The 22,606-nt window shown below is 35.6% G+C and overlaps 3 pseudogenes; all 3 read right to left on the minus strand.

Annotated features, from left to right (window-relative positions):
• Window positions 1-1,212: 1,212 nt before the first annotated feature.
• Window positions 1,213-7,011, minus strand: LOC149769752 (MAP kinase-interacting serine/threonine-protein kinase 1 pseudogene; annotated as a pseudogene).
• Window positions 7,012-8,896: 1,885 nt separating this feature from the next.
• On the minus strand, window positions 8,897-14,696 carry LOC149769753 (MAP kinase-interacting serine/threonine-protein kinase 1 pseudogene; annotated as a pseudogene).
• A 1,887-nt stretch (window positions 14,697-16,583) lies between these two features.
• LOC149769754 (MAP kinase-interacting serine/threonine-protein kinase 1 pseudogene) lies at window positions 16,584-22,388 on the minus strand (annotated as a pseudogene).
• Window positions 22,389-22,606: the final 218 nt, after the last annotated feature.

The following is a 22,606-nucleotide window of genomic DNA, read 5'->3' on the forward strand; positions in this document are numbered from 1 at the left end:
ATTTATTCAATGTAATTAGCCATAACAGTTAGTTGCTTTGAATCGTGCAAACATTTCAGATTATCCTATTGTCAGACTTAATCCATGTCGCCGCTTGTGTCAAGTGTTGTTTTAAGCACGTATGCCTTGGGGACATTTTCCGAATCCTTATTTCACAGCTCAAACCACAACACTACCAATTAAACGGAACAAATCTGTTTAAGCGTGAGTCAGAAATTTAGTAGCTACATATATTTCCCAAGTATCAAATGAGTTTCGATTTATTGGGTATGTTAAAACTAAAAATTGAAATTTGGGGTAAAAATTTGTACATGTGTACATAGCTGAGTTGTTTCGTTTCTTCTAATATAATTTTTCTGATAGATAGATAGACAGAGAGAGAGAGATTAATGAAAATTACAAATCACATCTAATACAAAATTTAATTTCACAAAGGAAAACAATATTTCATAGAAATGGGACTTTTTATTAAAAAATGCAATTCTCCAATATATCTATTTGTTATAACTTACAAGTGTCCGATAAATGAGAATGAAATATAATTGCGAAATACACTGAAGAAAAAATCAAGATGCTAGTATGAATTTAGTTAATGAAGAAATATTAGAAATCAAACTGAGTAAGATTTACATATTAACACCTGGTGATATACTGGCACTTTAGATATAAAATATCACTATTTTGACACGTCATTTTAAGCATCAGAGAACATTTTACATTCCACCAACCTCATTCATGAATAACAGCACAATTATAAAATCAAAGCACTCGTTGATTATTAACACAAATACTGAATAATCTCTCCTTTCAAAGACATTCAGAACCATGAATTGGTATTAACGATCATATAAAATTCAGTCGTATTTTATTACAACAATCAGCATTTCACAGAATAAAAGTCAATTACATTTTAGCAACAATTCAACGAAAGTGATATATGCACATATATACTCCGGACAATTTGTTTCATCTACATTATAAGAGATGAAAACTCTTTAGGTTGTATAATCCCACCCACCCACTCTTAAAATGTACTCTTCGAAACAAGACAATCTGGATTGATGAAAATCAGAACAAATCCTAAACTTTTCATCAAAGGCAGCATATTTTGAACAAACAGTCCTTATCGTAAACTTGATGTAGCAAAGTTAGTCACGTGTTTGTAATTATTTTCAAAATAAAAGTTATTCAGATGAAAATATCACTAAATAACTATTCGTCCTGTGAATGACTGATGCCCGGCAGTGTACAGCCACTATCGAATTCTGTTGAACGAACATTGGTTCCGGGCACCAAACTTGACTGATGTTTTGTCAAGCTGGAAGCAGATGGGGACAATTTCAATGGTGGTACTACAATTTCTTCAAAATTGATTTCATCGTTTTCATTTCCCTCATTTTCGTCATAATAAGGATAACTTGGCGGCTTGTGAATAATTAGATGCTGCTGCAGCATGCGGTTGATTGAAATAGCAGTCTCAGCAAATGGCTCCAAATCCTTGGTACTGCTATTCCTAGAAAGCATTGTTGGTGTAGCAAGAGAAGTAGCAGCCGGTGGGCAAGATACCCAGGGGTGGTTCAAGACCTGCTCGGTAGAATAACGCTTGCGTGGATCTCGCACCAGCAAGTGACGAATGAGGTCTTTGGCACTGTCTGAGATTACACTCCAATCGTTTTCTGGAAACTCATAAACATCATTTTTGATGCTGCTGAAAAGCATGTCCTGGCAGTCCCGACACATCACATCACTGTTCCACCCACAACCACCTCCACAGTCGCCATAAAATGGATGGTAACCGCACAGCATGATGTACATGATTATTCCCAGGCTCCAGAGATCACATTTCTTGTCATAGGATAAGGATTCACCAAGCCAAACTTCAACAACTTCAGGAGCCATATAATCTGCTGTGCCGACTGGCGTCAGGAGAACTGGCGTGGAACACATATCCTTCTGACTTTCAACAGGCACACCACTTGCCAAGTCAAAATCACATATTCGTATCGGGAATATTTCTTTCTTTTCACACAATATGTTTTCTAGCTTTAGATCCCTGTGGACTATTCCTTTATTGTGGAGGAAATCCAAGGCTCGTGTGATGCATTTCACTATTAAACTGGCTTCTGTCTCAGTCAGATGACCCCTTCTCTCAATATTGTCAAACAAGGTTCCTCCCAACATCTTGTCAAAGACCAAATAAAATCGACCTTCTTCTTCAAAGTATTCATAAAGCTGTAAGATGTTCTCCTGACCTTGACATAAGTTGTATATTTCTATTTCTTTGAAGACTTTGCTGCTGGATCGGATCGTGTTGTTTTTAATGATCTTTACAGCATATTCTTTGCTGTTGGAAATATTTATAAATGTCTGCACTGAATCAATAGTACCATTTCCTAAGATTTCTCCTGTTGGTCTGTACAAATCATGAAATTTTGTAACAGGAATATCAGCTGCCCTTTTTGCCTTCTTTAGGAGTCTTGGTGTATTACGATTTAAACTTGCGTTTTTCTCTGCATCCCGTAAATTATGGCTTTCCATGTCCCTAAAATCGTTATCCATCTCTATATTCAGTCCGTTTAAAGTACCGTAATGTCAGCACCTTTTATATATGTGATCGGTTGATGACAATTAGCTTCCTGATTGGCTCGTGTCATCCTGTCGATACGACTAAAATTCAACAGTATTCAAATAAATCCCCTACTGACACTGAGTAAGCACTTAATTAGGCACTCACGGAAGTTCCTCTGGCCTCGCTGTGATGATTGATTCACACCTTGGAATGGAAGAGTACATATCACAGTTATAAAGTGGAAACAATTACTAGAACAAACAAAAACAAGAAATTTGTTTAACAAGCTTTTAGTTGATATTTATTTCTTTACAGTGCTATCACGAATAGTCATTTGCCAAGAACATAATTGATCGATGTTTTCTTATTTTATGAGAAAATATTTTCATAAAGAAATTCTTTTAAATCTTATATTTCTGTTAGTAACATGTACCATCTATCATTGATTCAACATAGATGATCGCCTGGCTAGTCTATGCAATGAAATAATGTTTCTGTCTAATATTCAATTTCAAAAATGCTTCTAAAATCTCTTTCTTTCTCTCTCTTTGTCAAATTCAAAACAACTTTTAACAAGCTTTTTGGTTGTACAAAATCCGAAAACATCGCAGTCTTTAAGTTATATATGAAGATGTTTATTTTCCTTCAATAAATATTATTGAAAGTAGACTATAGTTATTTTCAAATGGCATCGCTAATGGTAACCGATGTGGTATCTAAAATGCATTTCTGCAAACAACTTGAAAAATGGTTCAAGATAATTGATATGCACGGGCTTCCATAAATTTATAACGTTCTTTTTTTCTTCCTTGTAACCATTGCAAATTCAAGGCTTTCATACTAAAGTATTGTCGGGACTCCAGCAGCGTCCAGGAGTTGTCTTTCACTGAATAATCCTATGTATCTAGCTTATAGCCATACGATTTTTATTTTAATAATAAACAAAAACTTATTCAAGATAAATTAAAACTTTTTATACAAGTATATGAGAACAAACAATTTCACATGCGCTTGATATAATTTCGATGATCGTATGAATTAGAGGTCTTTCTTTTTTATTTAACGCTCCCATTAACCCTGTTTCGTCAGACAAAGCACGCGGTCCAAAGATGATCAATTTGTTTCATGGTATGATAAAAACTATATAAATGAAGTACTCTTGTGCACCTTAAAACATATCTAATCGTTTGGCTTTCATTATTGATGTTACATAATCAACTAAAACTTTATTTATATATATTGCTGTCATTAATCTCATTTGTAATTTAGAGGTTATTTTGCGTCAATGCCCAAAAATGTATCCCTTATTGCACCAGTAATTCTATAACGGTCAGTTGCTGTTTGCGGACAACGCAGTATTGTGTGGATTTAGAATCAGTGTATTGACCATACAAATGGCAAGGCGGAATCATACGTATACTATGGCTTTTAAAGGCCATCTCGCCAGTGATCCAAACGTCATGTAGGTGAATAAACATCACGCTTTGATAAAAGCAGACGAGATAGCTTCCCATCTCTTCCGTATTCCATCTCAATATAGATTCCGATTACTAGTCTCCGATTGTGCTTACATAGGTATCGGTACAAATAAATGTATACGGCCTCCCAGGTATACTGGGTATTATCTGTAAAGTGCCTTATTCTAAAGGGGTTCGTTACAGTGAAAATTAGGAGTATTCGTCCATGAATCAAAGGATGACGCTTCTAACCTGTAACAATATAACACAAGGGAAGACACGAGTCCCCACCGCTCGGTAGGTCCGACTCTGTTAGTTTATCCTAATAGCGTCTGCTAATCTCCAACGTAAGCCAGTCGTAATCAAGAAGAGTTCATTTTTCACGATTGACCGAAACGTAAGATCCGAAAAACTGCGCACTCGATGTTGTTCGGATCTTACCGTTCGTTCACTGGTGAAATCCAAGACTATTCGAATGCAAACGGCACTGCCTGCCATTAGTTGTCCAAACGTCAAAATCGGCGAACAATTATTGAATTTTCTCCAAGATGTCTCATACTGAACGAAGTGTGCCGAGCAGTTTTGAAAATTGAACTATTCTTGATTACCACTGGCTGAAGGTGGAAATTAGCAGACGCAATTAAGATAAACTAGCATGGTTGGAACTACCGATAGGTGCGAACTCGTGTCTTTTTCTTGTATTATATTGTTACAGGATTGAACATTCATACCCTGATTCAATGACGGATACTCCTAAGTTTTCTTCGTAACGAACAACTGTGCCTTATTCTACTTAAAATATATATTGTGTGTTTGTGATGCAAATAGCATAGTCCCAGTCCAACTTCATTTTGCGGTTTATATAAGAAGATCCCGTTGGATATAACGTATTCTACGGATCCATATAAACAGAATAATTTATATTTCAATCTCAATTCATAAAATAATCCTGGTCTCAGTTTTGGTTAAGACCCTACAAAAATATCATATCAACGACAACTACAAAGTCACCTTCTTGAACCCAAAATAACCAAATTATATGACTTAAACTCCCCCAATATTTCAACAACAAGAAACACCTGCAAAATAAATTCCTATACACCATCACTAGATATGTGTGTTTTAAAATCATACACGACATTTTACCTGTAAAACACATATTTTTTAAAAATATTCCCTAATTCAAGTTATGCACTTTTTTTTGCGGTGGGACTGAAATCACTGACCATTTAATTTTCGAATGCAATTTAATACTCGCTTTACAACAGCTCATAATTAAATGGCTGAAAAAAACTCTCGAAACTCCTTCGGTACTTTTTACATTCCTTAAATTTGGTCTTATCCTAAGTTTCTTCTATGGGGCCTTGTTTCCGGAACCTGAAATCGCGGACTTGTGGCTTTTATTATGCGCTGGATACAAATATGCTATATGGATTAAATGTATCCATGCATATTATCATAAAGAAGTGGTAACCAGTAACACCTTGCTATTCTTCTTTCTCTCTTGCCTAAAATGTAGAATCTGAGCTGACATTTCCAGACTTAACCTTCTTCACTTTATTGACAAATGGTGTCTAGCTGGGTTATTATGTTCTCTTTAAATTTGTTAAATAGTAAGTGGCATAAGTCTAGAATAATACTCACTACTTACCTTTTTCTTTAAATATATCCAATTATGTATCCTTTTCTAATCTCCTGATTCTTTAGTACACCGTCTTTTTGCCTGCATGTTTCAACCCACGTTTACCGGTCAACACGTTAATTCAAGAATACCCCAAGCCGCACGTGTTAACACTATCTCTTCTTTTCGCACGAGCTTTTTCTGTACTTTACCTTGTCTATCCTTTTAACATGACCTTTCACGCTTATACAATTTTGTATACACTTTGTATTTCAATCAATACTATATCTCTAAATTTAAAACTTGAATAGTAATTTCATTTGTTTTAAATTCTATGTAAAGTTATTATGTTAATTGATAAGTAGACGTAAAATAATTTATTATTATAAATTCCTCGCCTATACGTTAGCTAGAAACTTACGTATTATGTAAAATTAGTATAAGCGTTTTACAACGTATGTATGAGCAGTAAGTGTGTGTGTGTGTGTGTAAGTATGTGTGTGTATATGAGGGTACGGGTGAGCGGATATGTCTAATATGGGTGCATATAGGAGTATCTGTGTCATTTGCACATTTCAACATGTACATATTAAATAAGGATTTCATGAAAAGAAAAGAATGTTTATCATTGGTTCTATCAAATCTATTTTTGTGTTACATAATCAATTTGGCAATAAATGTAGGTCTTATAGGCTTGTAAGAATTCCATTAGGTTTAGAGAACCTATGACCAAATTTCTATCTGTTCCTCAACTTTCTTTAATATTTGGTTGTAATTAAGTTCGTCTAAATTGTTTCCATAAAATATTCCTAAAGCCTTCACTTGTTGTTTGATTCAATTTGGGGGAGCTCCTGGGTCATTTGCCCGCCAATTTCCAATTAATTGCTATTATTTTCAATATTCTTATATAATGTTTCAATTGCAATAACATATAGTAAAATTGACAGTGGAAAATTTGTGTGTTGAGGGCTCTCAACCTCCTCACTCTCGCTCACTATTATTTTAGACTCGATGAGCGGATTTGTTTTATGCTAGAAACTTGGTTCTTCCATAAATAAATATGGGGTGGTAGGTTTTTGTGTTTCGTTTGCTTTGTTGTTTTCCTTTTTACCCTTTGCCCCCTTCTTCTCACGTGCACTCGTATTTGTATAACTAGTCCATTATGTGGACGTGGATTGAGAAGTTTTAGGACCGTTTGAGCTTCCAACCTCAATTTCGCACTGCATACCCAGTATGACCTGGTTCGATGTTGCGGCATTTCAGTGGGGTGGGTTTCCTGAGATCTGTTCCATCTCTCCCCCAGGATCTGGAACCCTCTGACGATCATAGGCCATTTCATCAATCATTACTGAGTTTTGAGGCATGTTTTCTTGTTGTTGTACCGGTTATGGACAATCCGTTGGTGGGAGGCCCGTGGTACCACACCTGCTACAGTTACGAAACTGATGGCATCATCTATACCATGATTTGATACCAAATCCCATAATGTATGTAAAAAGAGGCACCCTCCTGGCGTCCTCCGACATGTACAGCAGCCTAACTCATGTAAATACTGAAGGAAAGCCCCAGACGGTGGTCATCCTTTCCTTCAAAACTTTTACACCAAACTTTTGTTCTACTTTGAGCCTTAACTCTCAGTTTGGGACCCCTTTATGAAAAGTGTAATGTCCTTAAAGCAGCGGAGCTTGTGAGAATTACCAATTACAGGTGGTTTCTATATCTCACCCGTAGCACTGCATGCAAACATTGTTGTGTGGAAAGACAAACTATACTTAAATATATGTATGCAATGATAATTATCTGCCGAAAATCATTTGAGTGAATCTGATTTTTAGAAAACTTCTTTGTCGGTCTGCATCCTCAAAGCATCAAAAGCGATATCATGTCTGTTTAATAAAGCTCTGATAGTTTAGTTTTTAAAAGAAGAAGTAAACAATATTCTGTTCATCATGTCTACAAAAGAATAGCATCAATCACAAGTAGATAATCAGCACATAAGCACGGTATTTAGTAAATGGCTCACCAATAAACATGTAATTATTTATTCAATGTAATTAGCCATAACAGTTAGTTGCTTTGAATCGTGCAAACATTTCAGATTATCCTATTGTCAGACTTAATCCATGTCGCCGCTTGTGTCAAGTGTTGTTTTAAGCACGTATGCCTTGGGGACATTTTCCGAATCCTTATTTCACAGCTCAAACCACAACACTACCAATTAAACGGAACAAATCTGTTTAAGCGTGAGTCAGAAATTTAGTAGCTACATATATTTCCCAAGTATCAAATGAGTTTCGATTTATTGGGTATGTTAAAACTAAAAATTGAAATTTGGGGTAAAAATTTGTACATGTGTACATAGCTGAGTTGTTTCGTTTCTTCTAATATAATTTTTCTGATAGATAGATAGACAGAGAGAGAGATTATTGAAAATTACAAATCACATCTAATACAAAATTTAATTTCACAAAGGAAAACAATATTTCATAGAAATGGGACTTTTTATTAAAAAATGCAATTCTCCAATATATCTATTTGTTATAACTTACAAGTGTCCGATAAATGAGAATGAAATATAATTGCGAAATACACTGAAGAAAAAATCAAGATGCTAGTATGAATTTAGTTAATGAAGAAATATTAGAAATCAAACTGAGTAAGATTTACATATTAACACCTGGTGATATACTGGCACTTTAGATATAAAATATCACTATTTTGACACGTCATTTTAAGCATCAGAGAACATTTTACATTCCACCAACCTCATTCATGAATAACAGCACAATTATAAAATCAAAGCACTCGTTGATTATTAACACAAATACTGAATAATCTCTCCTTTCAAAGACATTCAGAACCATGAATTGGTATTAACGATCATATAAAATTCAGTCGTATTTTATTACAACAATCAGCATTTCACAGAATAAAAGTCAATTACATTTTAGCAACAATTCAACGAAAGTGATATATGCACATATATACTCCGGACAATTTGTTTCATCTACATTATAAGAGATGAAAACTCTTTAGGTTGTATAATCCCACCCACCCACTCTTAAAATGTACTCTTCGAAACAAGACAATCTGGATTGATGAAAATCAGAACAAATCCTAAACTTTTCATCAAAGGCAGCATATTTTGAACAAACAGTCCTTATCGTAAACTTGATGTAGCAAAGTTAGTCACGTGTTTGTAATTATTTTCAAAATAAAAGTTATTCAGATGAAAATATCACTAAATAACTATTCGTCCTGTGAATGACTGATGCCCGGCAGTGTACAGCCACTATCGAATTCTGTTGAACGAACATTGGTTCCGGGCACCAAACTTGACTGATGTTTTGTCAAGCTGGAAGCAGATGGGGACAATTTCAATGGTGGTACTACAATTTCTTCAAAATTGATTTCATCGTTTTCATTTCCCTCATTTTCGTCATAATAAGGATAACTTGGCGGCTTGTGAATAATTAGATGCTGCTGCAGCATGCGGTTGATTGAAATAGCAGTCTCAGCAAATGGCTCCAAATCCTTGGTACTGCTATTCCTAGAAAGCATTGTTGGTGTAGCAAGAGAAGTAGCAGCCGGTGGGCAAGATACCCAGGGGTGGTTCAAGACCTGCTCGGTAGAATAACGCTTGCGTGGATCTCGCACCAGCAAGTGACGAATGAGGTCTTTGGCACTGTCTGAGATTACACTCCAATCGTTTTCTGGAAACTCATAAACATCATTTTTGATGCTGCTGAAAAGCATGTCCTGGCAGTCCCGACACATCACATCACTGTTCCACCCACAACCACCTCCACAGTCGCCATAAAATGGATGGTAACCGCACAGCATGATGTACATGATTATTCCCAGGCTCCAGAGATCACATTTCTTGTCATAGGATAAGGATTCACCAAGCCAAACTTCAACAACTTCAGGAGCCATATAATCTGCTGTGCCGACTGGCGTCAGGAGATCTGGCGTGGAACACATATCCTTCTGACTTTCAACAGGCACACCACTTGCCAAGTCAAAATCACATATTCGTATCGGGAATATTTCTTTCTTTTCACACAATATGTTTTCTAGCTTTAGATCCCTGTGGACTATTCCTTTATTGTGGAGGAAATCCAAGGCTCGTGTGATGCATTTCACTATTAAACTGGCTTCTGTCTCAGTCAGATGACCCCTTCTCTCAATATTGTCAAACAAGGTTCCTCCCAACATCTTGTCAAAGACCAAATAAAATCGACCTTCTTCTTCAAAGTATTCATAAAGCTGTAAGATGTTCTCCTGACCTTGACATAAGTTGTATATTTCTATTTCTTTGAAGACTTTGCTGCTGGATCGGATCGTGTTGTTTTTAATGATCTTTACAGCATATTCTTTGCTGTTGGAAATATTTATAAATGTCTGCACTGAATCAATAGTACCATTTCCTAAGATTTCTCCTGTTGGTCTGTACAAATCATGAAATTTTGTAACAGGAATATCAGCTGCCCTTTTTGCCTTCTTTAGGAGTCTTGGTGTATTACGATTTAAACTTGCGTTTTTCTCTGCATCCCGTAAATTATGGCTTTCCATGTCCCTAAAATCGTTATCCATCTCTATATTCAGTCCGTTTAAAGTACCGTAATGTCAGCACCTTTTATATATGTGATCGGTTGATGACAATTAGCTTCCTGATTGGCTCGTGTCATCCTGTCGATACGACTAAAATTCAACAGTATTCAAATAAATCCCCTACTGACACTGAGTAAGCACTTAATTAGGCACTCACGGAAGTTCCTCTGGCCTCGCTGTGATGATTGATTCACACCTTGGAATGGAAGAGTACATATCACAGTTATAAAGTGGAAACAATTACTAGAACAAACAAAAACAAGAAATTTGTTTAACAAGCTTTTAGTTGATATTTATTTCTTTACAGTGCTATCACGAATAGTCATTTGCCAAGAACATAATTGATCGATGTTTTCTTATTTTATGAGAAAATATTTTCATAAAGAAATTCTTTTAAATCTTATATTTCTGTTAGTAACATGTACCATCTATCATTGATTCAACATAGATGATCGCCTGGCTAGTCTATGCAATGAAATAATGTTTCTGTCTAATATTCAATTTCAAAAATGCTTCTAAAATCTCTTTCTTTCTCTCTCTTTGTCAAATTCAAAACAACTTTTAACAAGCTTTTTGGTTGTACAAAATCCGAAAACATCGCAGTCTTTAAGTTATATATGAAGATGTTTATTTTCCTTCAATAAATATTATTGAAAGTAGACTATAGTTATTTTCAAATGGCATCGCTAATGGTAACCGATGTGGTATCTAAAATGCATTTCTGCAAACAACTTGAAAAATGGTTCAAGATAATTGATATGCACGGGCTTCCATAAATTTATAACGTCCTTTTTTTCTTCCTTGTAACCATTGCAAATTCAAGGCTTTCATACTAAAGTATTGTCGGGACTCCAGCAGCGTCCAGGAGTTGTCTTTCACTGAATAATCCTATGTATCTAGCTTATAGCCATACGATTTTTATTTTAATAATAAACAAAAACTTATTCAAGATAAATTAAAACTTTTTATACAAGTATATGAGAACAAACAATTTCACATGCGCTTGATATAATTTCGATGATCGTATGAATTAGAGGTCTTTCTTTTTTATTTAACGCTCCCATTAACCCTGTTTCGTCAGACAAAGCACGCGGTCCAAAGATGATCAATTTGTTTCATGGTATGATAAAAACTATATAAATGAAGTACTCTTGTGCACCTTAAAACATATCTAATCGTTTGGCTTTCATTATTGATGTTACATAATCAACTAAAACTTTATTTATATATATTGCTGTCATTAATCTCATTTGTAATTTAGAGGTTATTTTGCGTCAATGCCCAAAAATGTATCCCTTATTGCACCAGTAATTCTATAACGGTCAGTTGCTGTTTGCGGACAACGCAGTATTGTGTGGATTTAGAATCAGTGTATTGACCATACAAATGGCAAGGCGGAATCATACGTATACTATGGCTTTTAAAGGCCATCTCGCCAGTGATCCAAACGTCATGTAGGTGAATAAACATCACGCTTTGATAAAAGCAGACGAGATAGCTTCCCATCTCTTCCGTATTCCATCTCAATATAGATTCCGATTACTAGTCTCCGATTGTGCTTACATAGGTATCGGTACAAATAAATGTATACGGCCTCCCAGGTATACTGGGTATTATCTGTAAAGTGCCTTATTCTAAAGGGGTTCGTTACAGTGAAAATTAGGAGTATTCGTCCATGAATCAAAGGATGACGCTTCTAACCTGTAACAATATAACACAAGGGAAGACACGAGTCCCCACCGCTCGGTAGGTCCGACTCTGTTAGTTTATCCTAATAGCGTCTGCTAATCTCCAACGTAAGCCAGTCGTAATCAAGAAGAGTTCATTTTTCACGATTGACCGAAACGTAAGATCCGAAAAACTGCGCACTCGATGTTGTTCGGATCTTACCGTTCGTTCACTGGTGAAATCCAAGACTATTCGAATGCAAACGGCACTGCCTGCCATTAGTTGTCCAAACGTCAAAATCGGCGAACAATTATTGAATTTTCTCCAAGATGTCTCATACTGAACGAAGTGTGCCGAGCAGTTTTGAAAATTGAACTATTCTTGATTACCACTGGCTGAAGGTGGAAATTAGCAGACGCAATTAAGATAAACTAGCATGGTTGGAACTACCGATAGGTGCGAACTCGTGTCTTTTTCTTGTATTATATTGTTACAGGATTGAACATTCATACCCTGATTCAATGACGGATACTCCTAAGTTTTCTTCGTAACGAACAACTGTGCCTTATTCTACTTAAAATATATATTGTGTGTTTGTGATGCAAATAGCATAGTCCCAGTCCAACTTCATTTTGCGGTTTATATAAGAAGATCCCGTTGGATATAACGTATTCTACGGATCCATATAAACAGAATAATTTATATTTCAATCTCAATTCATAAAATAATCCTGGTCTCAGTTTTGGTTAAGACCCTACAAAAATATCATATCAACGACAACTACAAAGTCACCTTCTTGAACCCAAAATAACCAAATTATATGACTTAAACTCCCCCAATATTTCAACAACAAGAAACACCTGCAAAATAAATTCCTATACACCATCACTAGATATGTGTGTTTTAAAATCATACACGACATTTTACCTGTAAAACACATATTTTTTAAAAATATTCCCTAATTCAAGTTATGCACTTTTTTTTTGCGGTGGGACTGAAATCACTGACCATTTAATTTTCGAATGCAATTTAATACTCGCTTTACAACAGCTCATAATTAAATGGCTGAAAAAAACTCTCGAAACTCCTTCGGTACTTTTTACATTCCTTAAATTTGGTCTTATCCTAACTTTCTTCTATGGGGCCTTGTTTCCGGAACCTGAAATCGCGGACTTGTGGCTTTTATTATGCGCTGGATACAAATATGCTATATGGATTAAATGTATCCATGCATATTATCATAAAGAAGTGGTAACCAGTAACACCTTGCTATTCTTCTTTCTCTCTTGCCTAAAATGTAGAATCTGAGCTGACATTTCCAGACTTAACCTTCTTCACTTTATTGACAAATGGTGTCTAGCTGGGTTATTATGTTCTCTTTAAATTTGTTAAATAGTAAGTGGCATAAGTCTAGAATAATACTCACTACTTACCTTTTTCTTTAAATATATCCAATTATGTATCCTTTTCTAATCTCCTGATTCTTTAGTACACCGTCTTTTTGCCTGCATGTTTCAACCCACGTTTACCGGTCAACACGTTAATTCAAGAATACCCCAAGCCGCACGTGTTAACACTATCTCTTCTTTTCGCACGAGCTTTTTCTGTACTTTACCTTGTCTATCCTTTTAACATGACCTTTCACGCTTATACAATTTTGTATACATTCTGTATTTGAATCAATACTATATCTCTAAATTTAAAACTTGAATAGTAATTTCATTTGTTTTAAATTCTATGTAAAGTTATTATGTTAATTGATAAGTAGACGTAAAATAATTTATTATTATAAATTCCTCGCCTATACGTTAGCTAGAAACTTACGTATTATGTAAAATTAGTATAAGCGTTTTACAACGTATGTATGAGCAGTAAGTGTGTGTGTGTGTGTGTAAGTATGTGTTTGTATATGAGGGTACGGGTGAGCGGATATGTCTAATATGGGTGCATATAGGAGTATCTGTGTCATTTGCACATTTCAACATGTACATATTAAATAAGGATTTCATGAAAAGAAAAGAATGTTTATCATTGGTTCTATCAAATCTATTTTTGTGTTACATAATCAATTTGGCAATAAATGTAGGTCTTATAGGCTTGTAAGAATTCCATTAGGTTTAGAGAACCTATGACCAAATTTCTATCTGTTCCTCAACTTTCTTTAATATTTGGTTGTAATTAAGTTCGTCTAAATTGTTTCCATAAAATATTCCTAAAGCCTTCACTTGTTGTTTGATTCAATTTGGGGGAGCTCCTGGGTCATTTGCCCGCCAATTTCCAATTAATTGCTATTATTTTCAATATTCTTATATAATGTTTCAATTGCAATAACATATAGTAAAATTGACAGTGGAAAATTTGTGTGTTGAGGGCTCTCAACCTCCTCACTCTCGCTCACTATTATTTTAGACTCGATGAGCGGATTTGTTTTATGCTAGAAACTTGGTTCTTCCATAAATAAATATGGGGTGGTAGGTTTTTGTGTTTCGTTTGCTTTGTTGTTTTCCTTTTTACCCTTTGCCCCCTTCTTCTCACGTGCACTCGTATTTGTATAACTAGTCCATTATGTGGACGTGGATTGAGAAGTTTTAGGACCGTTTGAGCTTCCAACCTCAATTTCGCACTGCATACCCAGTATGACCTGGTTCGATGTTGCGGCATTTCAGTGGGGTGGGTTTCCTGAGATCTGTTCCATCTCTCCCCCAGGATCTGGAACCCTCTGACGATCATAGGCCATTTCATCAATCATTACTGAGTTTTGAGGCATGTTTTCTTGTTGTTGTACCGGTTATGGACAATCCGTTGGTGGGAGGCCCGTGGTACCACACCTGCTACAGTTACGAAACTGATGGCATCATCTATACCATGATTTGATACCAAATCCCATAATGTATGTAAAAAGAGGCACCCTCCTGGCGTCCTCCGACATGTACAGCAGCCTAACTCATGTAAATACTGAAGGAAAGCCCCAGACGGTGGTCATCCTTTCCTTCAAAACTTTTACACCAAACTTTTGTTCTACTTTGAGCCTTAACTCTCAGTTTGGGACCCCTTTATGAAAAGTGTAATGTCCTTAAAGCAGCGGAGCTTGTGAGAATTACCAATTACAGGTGGTTTCTATATCTCACCCGTAGCACTGCATGCAAACATTGTTGTGTGGAAAGACAAACTATACTTAAATATATGTATGCAATGATAATTATCTGCCGAAAATCATTTGAGTGAATCTGATTTTTAGAAAACTTCTTTGTCGGTCTGCATCCTCAAAGCATCAAAAGCGATATCATGTCTGTTTAATAAAGCTCTGATAGTTTAGTTTTTAAAAGAAGAAGTAAACAATATTCTGTTCATCATGTCTACAAAAGAATAGCATCAATCACAAGTAGATAATCAGCACATAAGCACGGTATTTAGTAAATGGCTCACCAATAAACATGTAATTATTTATTCAATGTAATTAGCCATAACAGTTAGTTGCTTTGAATCGTGCAAACATTTCAGATTATCCTATTGTCAGACTTAATCCATGTCGCCGCTTGTGTCAAGTGTTTTTTTAAGCACGTATGCCTTGGGGACATTTTCCGAATCCTTATTTCACAGCTCAAACCACAACACTACCAATTAAACGGAACAAATCTGTTTAAGCGTGAGTCAGAAATTTAGTAGCTACATATATTTCCCAAGTATCAAATGAGTTTCGATTTATTGGGTATGTTAAAACTAAAAATTGAAATTTGGGGTAAAAATTTGTACATGTGTACATAGCTGAGTTGTTTCGTTTCTTCTAATATAATTTTTCTGATAGATAGATAGACAGAGAGAGAGAGATTAATGAAAATTACAAATCACATCTAATACAAAATTTAATTTCACAAAGGAAAACAATATTTCATAGAAATGGGACTTTTTATTAAAAAATGCAATTCTCCAATATATCTATTTGTTATAACTTACAAGTGTCCGATAAATGAGAATGAAATATAATTGCGAAATACACTGAAGAAAAAATCAAGATGCTAGTATGAATTTAGTTAATGAAGAAATATTAGAAATCAAACTGAGTAAGATTTACATATTAACACCTGGTGATATACTGGCACTTTAGATATAAAATATCACTATTTTGACACGTCATTTTAAGCATCAGAGAACATTTTACATTCCACCAACCTCATTCATGAATAACAGCACAATTATAAAATCAAAGCACTCGTTGATTATTAACACAAATACTGAATAATCTCTCCTTTCAAAGACATTCAGAACCATGAATTGGTATTAACGATCATATAAAATTCAGTCGTATTTTATTACAACAATCAGCATTTCACAGAATAAAAGTCAATTACATTTTAGCAACAATTCAACGAAAGTGATATATGCACATATATACTCCGGACAATTTGTTTCATCTACATTATAAGAGATGAAAACTCTTTAGGTTGTATAATCCCACCCACCCACTCTTAAAATGTACTCTTCGAAACAAGACAATCTGGATTGATGAAAATCAGAACAAATCCTAAACTTTTCATCAAAGGCAGCATATTTTGAACAAACAGTCCTTATCGTAAACTTGATGTAGCAAAGTTAGTCACGTGTTTGTAATTATTTTCAAAATAAAAGTTATTCAGATGAAAATATCACTAAATAACTATTCGTCCTGTGAATGACTGATGCCCGGCAGTGTACAGCCACTATCGAATTCTGTTGAACGAACATTGGTTCCGGGCACCAAACTTGACTGATGTTTTGTCAAGCTGGAAGCAGATGGGGACAATTTCAATGGTGGTACTACAATTTCTTCAAAATTGATTTCATCGTTTTCATTTCCCTCATTTTCGTCATAATAAGGATAACTTGGCGGCTTGTGAATAATTAGATGCTGCTGCAGCATGCGGTTGATTGAAATAGCAGTCTCAGCAAATGGCTCCAAATCCTTGGTACTGCTATTCCTAGAAAGCATTGTTGGTGTAGCAAGAGAAGTAGCAGCCGGTGGGCAAGATACCCAGGGGTGGTTCAAGACCTGCTCGGTAGAATAACGCTTGCGTGGATCTCGCACCAGCAAGTGACGAATGAGGTCTTTGGCACTGTCTGAGATTACACTCCAATCGTTTTCTGGAAACTCATAAACATCATTTTTGATGCTGCTGAAAAGCATGTCCTGGCAGTCCCGACACATCACATCACTGTTCCACCCACAACCACCTCCACAGTCGCCATAAAATGGATGGTAACCGCACAGCATGATGTACATGATTATTCCCAGGCTCCAGAGATCACATTTCTTGTCATAGGATAAGGATTCACCAAGCCAAACTTCAACAACTTCAGGAGCCATATAATCTGCTGTGCCGACTGGCGTCAGGAGAACTGGCGTGGAACACATATCCTTCTGACTTTCAACAGGCACACCACTTGCCAAGTCAAAATCACATATTCGTATCGGGAATATTTCTTTCTTTTCACACAATATGTTTTCTAGCTTTAGATCCCTGTGGACTATTCCTTTATTGTGGAGGAAATCCAAGGCTCGTGTGATGCATTTCACTATTAAACTGGCTTCTGTCTCAGTCAGATGACCCCTTCTCTCAATATTGTCAAACAAGGTTCCTCCCAACATCTTGTCAAAGACCAAATAAAATCGACCTTCTTCTTCAAAGTATTCATAAAGCTGTAAGATGTTCTCCTGACCTTGACATAAGTTGTATATTTCTATTTCTTTGAAGACTTTGCTGCTGGATCGGATCGTGTTGTTTTTAATGATCTTTACAGCATATTCTTTGCTGTTGGAAATATTTATAAATGTCTGCACTGAATCAATAGTACCATTTCCTAAGATTTCTCCTGTTGGTCTGTACAAATCATGAAATTTTGTAACAGGAATATCAGCTGCCCTTTTTGCCTTCTTTAGGAGTCTTGGTGTATTACGATTTAAACTTGCGTTTTTCTCTGCATCCCGTAAATTATGGCTTTCCATGTCCCTAAAATCGTTATCCATCTCTATATTCAGTCCGTTTAAAGTACCGTAATGTCAGCACCTTTTATATATGTGATCGGTTGATGACAATTAGCTTCCTGATTGGCTCGTGTCATCCTGTCGATACGACTAAAATTCAACAGTATTCAAATAAATCCCCTACTGACACTGAGTAAGCACTTAATTAGGCACTCACGGAAGTTCCTCTGGCCTCGCTGTGATGATTGATTCACACCTTGGAATGGAAGAGTACATATCACAGTTATAAAGTGGAAACAATTACTAGAACAAACAAAAACAAGAAATTTGTTTAACAAGCTTTTAGTTGATATTTATTTCTTTACAGTGCTATCACGAATAGTCATTTGCCAAGAACATAATTGATCGATGTTTTCTTATTTTATGAGAAAATATTTTCATAAAGAAATTCTTTTAAATCTTATATTTCTGTTAGTAACATGTACCATCTATCATTGATTCAACATAGATGATCGCCTGGCTAGTCTATGCAATGAAATAATGTTTCTGTCTAATATTCAATTTCAAAAATGCTTCTAAAATCTCTTTCTTTCTCTCTCTTTGTCAAATTCAAAACAACTTTTAACAAGCTTTTTGGTTGTACAAAATCCGAAAACATCGCAGTCTTTAAGTTATATATGAAGATGTTTATTTTCCTTCAATAAATATTATTGAAAGTAGACTATAGTTATTTTCAAATGGCATCGCTAATGGTAACCGATGTGGTATCTAAAATGCATTTCTGCAAACAACTTGAAAAATGGTTCAAGATAATTGATATGCACGGGCTTCCATAAATTTATAACGTTCTTTTTTTCTTCCTTGTAACCATTGCAAATTCAAGGCTTTCATACTAAAGTATTGTCGGGACTCCAGCAGCGTCCAGGAGTTGTCTTTCACTGAATAATCCTATGTATCTAGCTTATAGCCATACGATTTTTATTTTAATAATAAACAAAAACTTATTCAAGATAAATTAAAACTTTTTATACAAGTATATGAGAACAAACAATTTCACATGCGCTTGATATAATTTCGATGATCGTATGAATTAGAGGTCTTTCTTTTTTATTTAACGCTCCCATTAACCCTGTTTCGTCAGACAAAGCACGCGGTCCAAAGATGATCAATTTGTTTCATGGTATGATAAAAACTATATAAATGAAGTACTCTTGTGCACCTTAAAACATATCTAATCGTTTGGCTTTCATTATTGATGTTACATAATCAACTAAAACTTTATTTATATATATTGCTGTCATTAATCTCATTTGTAATTTAGAGGTTATTTTGCGTCAATGCCCAAAAATGTATCCCTTATTGCACCAGTAATTCTATAACGGTCAGTTGCTGTTTGCGGACAACGCAGTATTGTGTGGATTTAGAATCAGTGTATTGACCATACAAATGGCAAGGCGGAATCATACGTATACTATGGCTTTTAAAGGCCATCTCGCCAGTGATCCAAACGTCATGTAGGTGAATAAACATCACGCTTTGATAAAAGCAGACGAGATAGCTTCCCATCTCTTCCGTATTCCATCTCAATATAGATTCCGATTACTAGTCTCCGATTGTGCTTACATAGGTATCGGTACAAATAAATGTATACGGCCTCCCAGGTATACTGGGTATTATCTGTAAAGTGCCTTATTCTAAAGGGGTTCGTTACAGTGAAAATTAGGAGTATTCGTCCATGAATCAAAGGATGACGCTTCTAACCTGTAACAATATAACACAAGGGAAGACACGAGTCCCCACCGCTCGGTAGGTCCGACTCTGTTAGTTTATCCTAATAGCGTCTGCTAATCTCCAACGTAAGCCAGTCGTAATCAAGAAGAGTTCATTTTTCACGATTGACCGAAACGTAAGATCCGAAAAACTGCGCACTCGATGTTGTTCGGATCTTACCGTTCGTTCACTGGTGAAATCCAAGACTATTCGAATGCAAACGGCACTGCCTGCCATTAGTTGTCCAAACGTCAAAATCGGCGAACAATTATTGAATTTTCTCCAAGATGTCTCATACTGAACGAAGTGTGCCGAGCAGTTTTGAAAATTGAACTATTCTTGATTACCACTGGCTGAAGGTGGAAATTAGCAGACGCAATTAAGATAAACTAGCATGGTTGGAACTACCGATAGGTGCGAACTCGTGTCTTTTTCTTGTATTATATTGTTACAGGATTGAACATTCATACCCTGATTCAATGACGGATACTCCTAAGTTTTCTTCGTAACGAACAACTGTGCCTTATTCTACTTAAAATATATATTGTGTGTTTGTGATGCAAATAGCATAGTCCCAGTCCAACTTCATTTTGCGGTTTATATAAGAAGATCCCGTTGGATATAACGTATTCTACGGATCCATATAAACAGAATAATTTATATTTCAATCTCAATTCATAAAATAATCCTGGTCTCAGTTTTGGTTAAGACCCTACAAAAATATCATATCAACGACAACTACAAAGTCACCTTCTTGAACCCAAAATAACCAAATTATATGACTTAAACTCCCCCAATATTTCAACAACAAGAAACACCTGCAAAATAAATTCCTATACACCATCACTAGATATGTGTGTTTTAAAATCATACACGACATTTTACCTGTAAAACACATATTTTTTAAAAATATTCCCTAATTCAAGTTATGCACTTTTTTTTTGCGGTGGGACTGAAATCACTGACCATTTAATTTTCGAATGCAATTTAATACTCGCTTTACAACAGCTCATAATTAAATGGCTGAAAAAAACTCTCGAAACTCCTTCGGTACTTTTTACATTCCTTAAATTTGGTCTTATCCTAACTTTCTTCTATGGGGCCTTGTTTCCGGAACCTGAAATCGCGGACTTGTGGCTTTTATTATGCGCTGGATACAAATATGCTATATGGATTAAATGTATCCATGCATATTATCATAAAGAAGTGGTAACCAGTAACACCTTGCTATTCTTCTTTCTCTCTTGCCTAAAATGTAGAATCTGAGCTGACATTTCCAGACTTAACCTTCTTCACTTTATTGACAAATGGTGTCTAGCTGGGTTATTATGTTCTCTTTAAATTTGTTAAATAGTAAGTGGCATAAGTCTAGAATAATACTCACTACTTACCTTTTTCTTTAAATATATCCAATTATGTATCCTTTTCTAATCTCCTGATTCTTTAGTACACCGTCTTTTTGCCTGCATGTTTCAACCCACGTTTACCGGTCAACACGTTAATTCAAGAATACCCCAAGCCGCACGTGTTAACACTATCTCTTCTTTTCGCACGAGCTTTTTCTGTACTTTACCTTGTCTATCCTTTTAACATGACCTTTCACGCTTATACAATTTTGTATACACTTTGTATTTCAATCAATACTATATCTCTAAATTTAAAACTTGAATAGTAATTTCATTTGTTTTAAATTCTATGTAAAGTTATTATGTTAATTGATAAGTAGACGTAAAATAATTTATTATTATAAATTCCTCGCCTATACGTTAGCTAGAAACTTACGTATTATGTAAAATTAGTATAAGCGTTTTACAACGTATGTATGAGCAGTAAGTGTGTGTGTGTGTGTGTGTGTAAGTATGTGTGTGTATATGAGGGTACGGGTGAGCGGATATGTCTAATATGGGTGCATATAGGAGTATCTGTGTCATTTGCACATTTCAACATGTACATATTAAATAAGGATTTCATGAAAAGAAAAGAATGTTTATCATTGGTTCTATCAAATCTATTTTTGTGTTACATAATCAATTTGGCAATAAATGTAGGTCTTATAGGCTTGTAAGAATTCCATTAGGTTTAGAGAACCTATGACCAAATTTCTATCTGTTCCTCAACTTTCTTTAATATTTGGTTGTAATTAAGTTCGTCTAAATTGTTTCCATAAAATATTCCTAAAGCCTTCACTTGTTGTTTGATTCAATTTGGGGGAGCTCCTGGGTCATTTGCCCGCCAATTTCCAATTAATTGCTATTATTTTCAATATTCTTATATAATGTTTCAATTGCAATAACATATAGTAAAATTGACAGTGGAAAATTTGTGTGTTGAGGGCTCTCAACCTCCTCACTCTCGCTCACTATTATTTTAGACTCGATGAGCGGATTTGTTTTATGCTAGAAACTTGGTTCTTCCATAAATAAATATGGGGTGGTAGGTTTTTGTGTTTCGTTTGCTTTGTTGTTTTCCTTTTTTACCCTTTGCCCCCTTCTTCTCACGTGCACTCGTATTTGTATAACTAGTCCATTATGTGGACGTGGATTGAGAAGTTTTAGGACCGTTTGAGCTTCCAACCTCAATTTCGCACTGCATACCCAGTATGACCTGGTTCGATGTTGCGGCATTTCAGTGGGGTGGGTTTCCTGAGATCTGTTCCATCTCTCCCCCAGGATCTGGAACCCTCTGACGATCATAGGCCATTTCATCAATCATTACTGAGTTTTGAGGCATGTTTTCTTGTTGTTGTACCGGTTATGGACAATCCGTTGGTGGGAGGCCCGTGGTACCACACCTGCTACAGTTACGAAACTGATGGCATCATCTATACCATGATTTGATACCAAATCCCATAATGTATGTAAAAAGAGGCACCCTCCTGGCGTCCTCCGACATGTACAGCAGCCTAACTCATGTAAATACTGAAGGAAAGCCCCAGACGGTGGTCATCC

Source organism: Sinohyriopsis cumingii, unplaced genomic scaffold (assembly GCF_028554795.1).
Source record: "Sinohyriopsis cumingii isolate HCF-2022 unplaced genomic scaffold, ASM2855479v2 utg003283l, whole genome shotgun sequence".
Lineage (NCBI taxonomy): Eukaryota > Metazoa > Mollusca > Bivalvia > Unionida > Unionidae > Sinohyriopsis > Sinohyriopsis cumingii.